The sequence below is a fragment of the Esox lucius genome, chromosome 5 (assembly GCF_011004845.1).
Source record: "Esox lucius isolate fEsoLuc1 chromosome 5, fEsoLuc1.pri, whole genome shotgun sequence".
NCBI classification, from domain to species: Eukaryota; Metazoa; Chordata; class Actinopteri; order Esociformes; family Esocidae; genus Esox; species Esox lucius.
This window is the reverse complement of record NC_047573.1, coordinates 24,731,681-24,742,932: the sequence shown is the minus strand read 5'-3', so window position 1 is coordinate 24,742,932 and position 11,252 is coordinate 24,731,681. Positions and strand designations below refer to the sequence as shown.

General features: G+C 39.4%; 1 long non-coding RNA gene across 1 annotated transcript; it reads left to right on the top strand.

The window, feature by feature from the left end:
- The first annotated feature begins 3,624 nt into the window (after window positions 1-3,624).
- On the top strand, window positions 3,625-6,220 carry LOC109615790. Its single transcript, XR_002196785.2, has 3 exons — window positions 3,625-3,981; window positions 4,091-4,167; window positions 5,960-6,220. It is a non-coding gene; the product is annotated as an uncharacterized LOC109615790 (long non-coding RNA).
- Window positions 6,221-11,252: the final 5,032 nt, after the last annotated feature.

The window sequence follows — 11,252 nt, the reverse complement described above, 5'->3', positions numbered from 1 at the left end:
ATGGTGTCTAACAAAATATTTAAACTTGGCGTGATGTTAATGCATGAAAACATTGTATAATGTCAAGAGGCTATACTGACACCCAGCTGCTGTATATTTCTGTGGCGTAGTGGTTAAAGACAGCCTTTCAACTGGGCGACCCGGGTTTGAATATCAAGAGGCCAACAGTTACTTTTTATTGCGGCCGGCTAAACTTGGCTTGCCTGGTTTCTTGTTTAAAGTGTTTTTTTCATCTTCTAAAGATTCTTATCTTATCCTCAGATTGACATTTTGTTATGGAGGCGTTTATCTACGTTTGCTGTGAAATCTGATATTGTGCTAATTTAACCTTAACACAAAGCATGCATCACCATCAAAGAAAACACTGATGGTTTCATGACCGAAGCAATCTGTACACTGTCTTGTTTGTTTATTATGCTAAATTATAAACTTGCAATATGCACATTATAAAAGACAGATAGCCTTCATAATGATGTGGCAATGTTTATTAAATAAACAGATACATCATCATGTCAATCTAATTAGTTCAGAAGAAAGTCAGGTAAAGAGAGAAACTCAAATGTGTAAAACCCACATGCTGTGCAGAACATGGTTCTTATAAAGAATTCCACAAGGGCTGTCAGCATAAGGGCCTTGGTAATTTTTTAAAGATTTCTACCAATGATTGAAGTGCACAGAAAATTATTTTATGAATTAAAAGGGACTGTTAATAATGAAGTTATCCATTGCCTAATTGGCCACAATTAAAGGGCTTCCATTGCCATTCATTACGTAGGATCTATGAGTGAACTTAAAGAAACATTTCATGGTAATTTTTTACCTGATGGTACAGTACTTGATGAGTAATTCAGCTCTTTTGAGCCGATGGGATAGAATGTCCTTAACCATTTCAATTCAGTGACATTTCAAAGAATGCTTTTCACTGAACTCATTTGATAAAGATGGTAGAACTTTTCTTAATGAATACAAAAGCTCAGATTCATTAAGTATGAAAACTTAAGTCTTATTATTATCATATCCTTGCTCTATATAAAGATAACAAACGCAATTCTGGCCACTCCGCTAGTTTTCCACCTGATTACAGTTGATCTCTCAGTTGGCGCTTGCGTTCTATTGGACTATCATTCATGGCAGAACAGTCATTGGCAAATGTGATCACTTGTGGCATTGAGAAGAAGGTCATATAAGCATCAGGGACCAAAATCCAAATGATTAAATGCATATCAAAACAAATGACATATTGCCTGGAGCAGGGAAACCTTCCCACTGTGCCAGAGATACTGCTGTGATTTGAGAATGCATAGCCACTTTATTCCAGCAAAACAAACAGCAAAATCATTATTTATGATATTCTGAGAGAGAATGAAGGCAATCTCTTCCCTATTTTTTTCTTTTCATTATACTTGGTTGATATCAAACCATCCTCACCTTACCTTCACTGACGTTTCTCAACAAAGAAAAGAAAATCAGTTTGGTTTTCTAAGGTGAGGTTTGTCAAAAAGACTTAGTCAATAAAGAAGTTCTGGATGGCAACTTCAATCATTATATTTTCAAATATTTCTTCAGGCTACTACGTAATGCTGCACTGTTTAGCTTTGTCATTATGGGCTATTGTTTGTTGATTGATGAAGAAAATAATCCTATATTATTTAATAAGGCTGTAATGTAAGAAAAATGCGGAAAAAGTGAAGTGGTCAGAACACTTCCCTAATACAATGTATTAATCTGTCTTTCTTTTTTAGATTCCAATTGGAGAGATGATTGGCTTCCCAAACTTGAAAATTTAGTATTTGTCTGCAGATATCTGGGTTGCAAAGTTTTGGGTTGATGATGCCCTTGTATCATTCCGTTGGAATAAAGAATAGAGCTTTAGGATTGCCACACACATTCTAAAGGCACAATGTTTATGTCTCCTATTTTCATTGAGAAGTCTTTTTTGTTTACCATAATACCATTATGCATAGCACAATTCATATTTGGAAGCAAATTAAAGTACCCTTTGTACTTAGACCACCGACGATCCCTTTCTCCCAACAACGGTGATTCCTTTCCTTTGCGCTTTCCAGCCTTTGAGGGAAGGGAACATTCCTGTTTCCTTTACATAGTTTTTTGTTTGTTTTTGTTCTCCCCTTTTATTTGTGTGTTTATAAAAACATAGGGAGAATAAAGAGAGTTGATAAAGCAATACATTACTGGCCCTCTGTATAAAGGCTTATTCATGCAATAACTGTCAATAATTTCTGCCATACAACCCACATATCAATCAGTTACCCATCAAAATTCCTAATGGTGCAGAGAACCTTTGACAAATCTATTTTGAGATTCCAGCAAACACATCAAAATGCTCATCCTATTTGTGCTCACAGGGAAGACAACAAAGTCAAATGACTCTGAATGAAAGACTAAGTATAAACAGAGACTCAATTAACAAACCGAATTGAATAAGAGTCAAATGACCCGTGTTGCACTCTATAGCTGGATTAAGTCGCCCAGTCATAATTACAATATGTTCAGAGTCTAACGAAAGCTTGTTACATAACAAAATTCACAGCATGGGTGGTAGCAGTTGATTAGATTGGGGTCATATTATATAAGACTGTCTTTAAAGCTTCCAGACTGCCAATTACTGTGCATTACAATAACGTCCAATAATAACAGGTGTTTTAATATTTAATCTGCCTTAAAACATGGTGCCAAAGTGAGATAGAGTCAGGTCAAGTCAAGTTGAGGCAGCAATATTAGCAGCTGTTGGGATTTTAAATGAGGAATGACATTTAGAAGTCACCTTTTCTTTTTCTTTGCTCTGCAACTTCAGGGCCCTTTGCCTGGGATGTATATTCCCATTCTGGAACTTAAGAGAAAATGGAATGACGGGAGTGCTTGACAACCACCTCACACCAATCAACTGGCCAGTGTCAGACTTTTAGAAATAAGGGTTCCAAAAGGGTTCTTCTTAAGGGGTTGAAGTTCTTCCCAGAACCATTTGCTTTTGAAGAAAGTGTTCTTCAAGGGTTTTTTGTAAGACTAAAGAGTTCTTCAAGAATTGTTGAAATCATGGGTGTTAGAAAATCTCAAATATTCAAATGTTTACCCATGTTTCAAATGTAGATGTATGTGGAATCCCCTCAATCAAGTCATTTGACTTGTGTTCTGGCATAGTTGATATCTTTACCATCATTTCATGCCATACAATAGTTATTCTTTCAAATAAGATTATTTTTAGGTAATTTTCATGCTTAAATGGGATAGAGACATAGACATGAAAGTTGGGGAGAGAGAGGGAACTACATGCAGGAAAGGGCACAGGCTGGATTCAAACCCAGCCTGCTGCTGAATGAACTCAGCCTTGTGGTACACACTCTACCATTGAGCCAACACATTTGGCGACTGATTAGTTCCTCCAAGGTGAGATACAGTGTGTTTTAGGCTGTGGAACTCTTACCCTACAAGGGCCGAAGCCTGCTTGTTTTCTGTTCTACCTCATTGTTAATTGGACCCACCTGGTGTCTCAAGTCTGAATAAGCCCCTAATTACTACAAGGCTTAGTCCTTACCGCAGCTGTCCGGGTTCAAATCCAACTCCCTCTTTCCTGTCTATTTCTATCCCATGCGCATAAATTGTTGATCGTTGATCATTCATTATGGCATGTTTACTGTTTTGGGTGTGTTACTAACATAGTGAAATATGCCTACATTTTTGTCTAATCTAATGAGTAGCAGAATACCTCCTTGGACCATGATGCTAGCCTTACAGTAGGAAAACTGGAATTTCGATAACATCCACTTCATTACCAATCCTACATACAGCAGAAGTTGCTTTCGGAGGTTAAGGACCTCCCCCATCTTTAATCGATGGCTTGTGTCTACAGTCGGCTGCTTTAGGCTTATCTCTCGAGTGGGGCCAATGTGCAATCACCTGTCTATCTGTGTAGGAATTAATACTACACGCTGGATTGAAGTGATAGAACATCAGAAACTTCAGGTAAGCTAAATGTAATATCTTATTTCAGCATGTTTGGGTCTAGCTAAGAACTTTATGGTGAAAGGTGATCAGTTTTAATGCTAGCATTTGTTTCTTGCTTTTTTGGTAGAAAAGAACTATATAGCCTGGACAAACTATGAGGTGTGCCTGTGGATTGAACAAGAGGGTTTAGGTGTTTACACACTGGTGAGATGGTATAAAGCATTATCATTATCCGTGTTGTCCAATTAAAACCAGAACACAGAAGAAATATCTAAAGCATCTTGAATTGTATCATCAACGTGAGATCAATTTTGTTGTTGAATGAGGCCAAAATGGATGCCTCAGAAAATATACACTGCTCCAAAAAATTAAGGGAACACATAATCATCACAATATAAAACCAAGTCAGTTAAACTTCAGTCTGTCCAGTTAGGAAACATAAGTGATTGTGAATCAATGTCACCTGTTTTGGTGCAAATGAAAGTGACAACAGGTGCACAGGAGAGGCAACAGCAAGACAACATCCAAAAAAGGGAATGGTTTTGCAGGTGGTGGCCACAGACAATAGCTCTCTCCTTATCCTTCCTGACTGATTGTTCTCTAGTTTTGTATTTTGCTAGTGTCCTTGTCACTACTGGTAGCATTGGGCAGTACCTGCAGCCCATTCAGGTTGCACAGGCAGTCCATCTCCTCCAGGATGGCACACAAGGAGAGCTGGACAGGGTCGTAGAAGGGCGTCAACCCAGCAGCAAAACTGGTATCTGCTCCTTTGTGCGAGGAGGAACCGGATGGCTACTGGTGTGCATGTTTCAAGCTCCATGAGGGTGGCATGAGGGCCCGACGTCCGCTAGTGGGATCTGTGCTCACAGCCCAGCACCGTGCAGCTTGATTGGGGTTCGCCAGAGAACATCAGAATTGGCAGGTCCGCCATTGGCACCATGATCTCTTCATGGATGAGTGCTATGATTAATGTTATGCTGCCTGCAAAATCATACAGCATGATTGGTTTGGCAGTGGGTCAGTGATGGTCAGGGTAGGCATATCCTTGGGGGGTTGCACAGACCTCCATATGCTAGCCAATGGTACCCTGACTGCTGTTAGGTACCAGGATTAAAACCTCAGACCCATCGCCAGACCTTACGCTGGTGCAGTGGGCCCTGGGTTCCTCCTGGTGCAGGACAATGCCTGGCCTCATGTAACCAGTGTGTAGGTAGTTTCTAGATGATGAAGGCATTGATGCCATTGACTGGCCCTCACGTTCCCCAGACCTGAATCCAATTGAGAACCTCTGGGATGTTATGTATTGGTGCATCCGACACTGCCAAGTAGCGCCACAGACTGTCTAGGAACTCACTGATGCCCTGATCCAGGTCTGGGAGGAGACCCCCCCCCCCCCCGGACACCATCTGCTGTCTCATCAGGAGCATGCCCAGACATTGTCAGGAGTGCATACAGGCACGTGGGGGCCATACATGCTAATGAGTCTCTTTATGAGTTGCCGTGATGAAAGGTACGCAAGTTGGAAATAGTTTACTTTGATTTTCAGTGTGAGTTTGAATCCAGTCTTCAATCGGTTGTTGACTTTTGTTTCCATGGACCATTGCTACGTAATTTTGTTCTCAACGAATGACACAATGAATAGTAAAGATTTCAATGTTTAATGTATTTCATTCATCAAGACCCAATGTGTGTGATTAAAGTGTTTTCTTATTTTTTTGAGCAATGTATTTTAATGTGAAAACTGTAGTGTTCCCTCATTTTCACCTGATTGTGTGCCAGTGGAGGCTGTTAGTATAGAAGTTGGAGGACTGGCTCATTCAATCTGTTCAACTGCCAACGTTATGTGCCCATACTCCCACTTCTCTCATTGGACCCTGCATTACCTTGTTGTATGTAAATGGCTTGCTGCTTCATCTGGTGTAGAAAGTGGACCTTGGCATGATGCTACTAACTGTCTTTTTTCTTTTCTCTCTTTTCTATGTCACCATTGCCGGAGATTTCATGAATTTATCTGTTGAGGGCAGCATGATGTCCCTGGCTTGTGTCCTGTCATTTGCTGATTCCACTGGTCCTATGTTCTTTTTGGGACCTACACAGCCTCTCATGTTCTGTTAGCTTATTCTGGAGAGGCTCCCCTCCTTATTCATCATTGTTCCAAGATTAGTAAATAATAACATTTCTATTAAAAAGTGTTTGAATGTTTTCTCAATGTCCAGAAAACATTGATAATTGTAACCTAGATTGTTAAAATGATGGATGACCACAACATATGATATATGTGATTAAATAATTTTGCATCATCTGTAGAATATGGTTCTTTGTAGACCCTGCATAAGACAATAGGGTCATAGGAAAACAATTTAAAATGTTATTTTTAGAGCCCCTGGGTGGTTTCTTTATGAAACCCTTGGAATATAAAAGGGTTCTCAGTGAAACCCCCTGGGTGTGTTCTAGATGAAACTCTTGGAATATAAAAGGGTTCTCAGTGAAACCCCCTGGGTGTGTTCTAGATGAAACCCTTGGAATATAAAAGGGTTCTCAGTGAAACCCCATGTGTGGGTTCTTAATGAAACATTTGGAATATAAAAGGGTTCTCTGTGGAACACCCTGGGTGGGTTCTAGATGAAACCCTTGGAATATAAAAGGGTTCTCAGTGGAAGCCCCTGGGTGGGTTCTGGATGAAACCCTTGGAATATAAAAGGGTTCTCAGGGAAACCCCCTGGGTTGGTTCTAGATTAAATCCTTGGAATATAAAAGGGTTCTTGGTATAACCACTTAGGTGGGTTCTTGTAAGCACCCATAGAAGATAAAAGGTTCCGGATAGAACCCCCAGAGAGAATTCTGGGTGAAACCATCACACCATGGAAGGGTTCTCTGTAGAACCTCTCATAGGGGTTCTGGGTGGAACCTTTTTCAGACAGTTCTAGGTGTAACCCTGTATGTTTGGTTCTTGGTAAACCCTTTGAAAGGGTTCCAGATGTAGCCTTTATAAAAGGTTCTACCAGGAACCAAAAAAGGTTATCCTGTGAGGACTAGCTGAAGAACCCAAAAAGGGTTATACTTAGCCCCTTTATTTCTAAGAGTGTATGGATGACTAAAAGACTTGGACTTCATCCATTACTAACTGCAAGGTACCATTCAGCATATCTCTTTATTGCCATTTTTAGGTGGTCAATAATGGTTGGGCATGTGGAAGTGTAAAGCAAAAGGATTGTGTATAATATTTTATACTGACATGACATTACATACATTTATTGAAATAGTACCTATATCAGCAAGAAAATATAATTTAGAAAACAGGTAAACAATGGAGTAATTTCAAATGACAACTAAATAAATTAAATAAATTTTTAGGAGCAAGCAATTAGTTTTTAAGATGAATAAACATTAGACATTTTGAAAAATAGTACATTGAAACAAACTTGGGAAGGAAGGGAAAGGTATTGGTAATTTCCCGAAAATCCAACCAAATGTACAAAATACAAGCAGTTTGAACGTCAAAAAAGGAAAAAGAGACAGAAGAACAATAGGCTAATAATAATAGAACATCATGAATAAGACAAAATTAGAGGTGGATAATTCTCAAATGTATGCAAAGTAAAGTACTTTATGTTTCTGGAACCTGGAGTCTAATACAATTTCAGTAGTAGTCCAAAAAACCATTCACAAGGTCATTCTTGAATAGTTTTGTTCATAAACAACACCAACTATGGATGGTCTGTGGTCTGAACACAAAGTGTGATGTTCACATTTTCAGTTTATAGTCTTGGTACAGGAAGTATATTCTCTGGAAGTATTCTCTCACATTTTCAGTTCATAGTCTCAGCTCACAGCTTGCTCAGGAAGTATTCTCTGGAAACAACACGTTCGGAGGGGAGGGCTTTCAACAGCCAACAACCACAATTGTACTTGGATGCATCGAACAGCCACTAGGAGAAGCTATATTGCACCAGCAGAAGGCAAACCCTGTCTGAATTTGTAACCAATCTCCCAGGAAAGTACGGAGCCAATTTGCGCCGTCCCTTGCTGGACAACCCGTGCTCTGTCAGGATTGGACCGTTGGTAGGGATGAAGCAACCACACAGTGGGGCAGTGCCTTAGATGACCATGCGGATGCTGCTGATAGGAGATTTGATAGAGATAGAAAGTGTGAGGGAATGCGGGGGCCCACAGGGGTGGGCGGGCCTTCCTGCAGGGACCTTGTTCCACTGTTTTGATCATTGAGGGGTTTGGTCTGCATACCCTTTGACCTTGCTGCTGTCTTTCATGGATATACTGAGTCGATACTGCTCTTTGGTAAATATATGACATCTACAGTATGTGGTGAGGTGATTAATTCATGGTTCTACTTTGATGTTGCTCAAATGTATTAGATAATTTATGACCTTTGTGATGAAACAGCTACACTGTTCTCTGAATCACATTAATATTTGTGTTAGTATTGGGCGGTTCTTGAATTGCATTTTTTGCTCAATGTATGTGGATATTTTTACCATAATGAAAATATTGTCCACAGAACGTAAAACGTTTAAAGTGACCAATACTGTTATTTTTCCCTCAGTGAAATTCACATAGAATCATAAGTTTGATTGGATTGAATTCATCAACTGAATTGGTCTGTCCCCACTCAAATCTGAAATGTCCCCACTCAAATCTTGCAGGGTGACACACGTTCATTTTAAATAAAGCTTGTCCATATAGCCCCTCCCCTGCTGCCTTTTACCATTGCTGAAAACTTTGTGTGTGTAGTTTAGATAATTTTAACATTGCTGAAATCTAAAAGGTATGTCTAATACAACCAGAGCTGCATTTGTTCTTTCTGTCATGGTTTTGTGAATGCTTTCAAATCACCATTTTGTGAGCCGCTTTAAACATTTTACCATCTGTAACATATTTTGATTTGACAACAAAGTACATGCTATCTAGCCGCTACCTTATGATTTGATTACTGGAACAACGATTTACAAAAATCGGATGGCCCAGGAAGAACAGGGAAAAGGGATAGTCAAAGCTACATTAGAGATTCAAAAAGTAAGATATGCAAGAGTGGGGTCCCCCTACAGTTTTAAAGCTGCAGTCAAATTGCAGTAACAGCACGGAACCAATACGATTTCTAAAAAAGGCAGGCTTATTGTAGTAATTTCAAAATAAATGCAGTTACACAACATAATTATTGCAGTAGAAAATCTTTGTAAGCAGTGTTTGCAACATTCCAGCACTCTAACTGCAATCATGCTGTAATCTGACTGCATCCTTTTTTGTAAAGGGTTGTGTATGCGTGCCACAGAGAGAGAGGGAGAGAGAGAGAGAAAGAGACCATACATGTGAGACAGGAAGTAATGAGAGAGGGTTTGTGAGAGAGAGAGAGAGAGACCATGTAGATGTAGGACAGTTTCTGGTGAGATGGTCAGTGTTTTCCTAACATCGTTGGATGGGTCTAAAAGCTATTTGTTCTTTGTATCCATAGAGACAGTTCTTTATTCCTATAAAGTAATCAACGCTCCAGTTTACAATATCTGTAGCTTTAACGTGTGTGCGCTCTGCACAAATGTTTATAAACTTCAAGACAATTGGTAGGCCTAATTAATCGTTGGTAACATTAATACAGTAGCTGTATGTAACAGTGACTTTTGTGTTTTCATCATAATGCTTTAAAGAAACACATTCATGTTGTAAACTACTATTACAGCTGGAAACTGCAAGTTTTTTATGGAATATCTACACAGGCCCAATATCAGCAACCATCAGTCTTGTGTTCCAATGGCACATTATGTGTTAGCTAATCCAGGTTAATCATTTTAGAAGGCTAATTGATCATTGCAAAACTATTTAGCAATTTTGTTAGCACAGCTGTTATACTGATTAAAGAAGCAATAAAACTGGCCTTCTTTAGACTAGTTAAGTATCTGGAGTATTGCACAAATGGGGGTTCAGTTACAGACTCAAAATGGCCAGAAACAAATAACTTTCTTATGAAATTCGTCAGTCTATTCTTGTTCTGAGAAATTAAGGCTATTCCATGTAAGAAATTGTCAAGAAACTGAAGTTCGCATACAATGTTGCGTACTACTACCTTCACAGAACAGCGCACACTGGCTCTAACCAGAATAGGAGTGGGGGTGCCCAATGAGCAAGAGGACAAATACATTAGAGTGTCTAGTTTGAGAAACAGCCGCCTCACAGGTCCTCAACTGGCAGCATCATTAACAGTACCTGTAAAACACCAATCTCAACATCAACACAGAGATGCTGGCCTTCTAGGCAGGGTTGCAAAGAAAAAGCCATATCTTAGACTGGCCAATAAAAGGAAAACATTAAAAGTGGCAAAAGAACAGAGACACTGGACAGAGGAAGATAGGAAAAAAGTTTTAAGGACAGAGGTATCTAAATGTGAGGTTTTCGGATAACACAGCAGACCAATTGAAAAGATGCTAGAGGAGGGCTTGATGCCATCTGTCAAGAATGGTATAAGCAATGTTATGGTCTGGGGGTGCTTTGGTGGTGGGGAAGTGGAAGATTTGTACAGGGTTAAAGGGATCTTGAAGAATGAAGGCTGTCACTGATAGGCAAATTGACAACTAGAATGCTAAAAGTCTGCAAGGCAGTAATTGCTGCAAATAGAGGATTCTTTGACGAAAGCAAAGTCTCAAGGACACAATTATTATTGCATTTCCTATTCATTTTGCTGATTCCATTTCAAACACATTTCATGTATTTCTTTAATGGAAAGCAAGGATATTTCTAAGTGACCCCAAACTTTTGAATGCTAGTGTACATATCTAACCTAATTCAACTGAACTCCATGTGCAGGATTCATTAATCAAATAGTGAATGATAATGATTAATTAGGTTATCCTAAATTGCAGCCTTAAAAATTTCACATATTCTACTGGAAATCCCTGCATAGGATAACAGATTGCAGACTGAAATAGAGATTATTGCAGGCCGTTACGAATGTGGAAATGACTTCTGCCCTCCACCACCACTTGGCGCTGACAGGAGGCTCTTGACAGAACAGCATGAATGCAATTAGAATGTCGGAACTGTTCTTCTTCAGAGCGAAGCAGTCAAGCGCAAACGTACATAATTACTGACACTGTAGTTGAATTGTGTGAGCTGTGCACTTTCATCATTCATACAGTAATGTGCATACGTTTTTTTCCACCAAGCCTTTTACTTGGATGAAACCAGGCAATGAGGGACCGTCTTCAGGAGAAACAAAATCACGAAGGAAGAAAGACACTAAAGAGCAAGTGGTGTCGGAGGGGCACTCTTCCATTTTGTGGTAT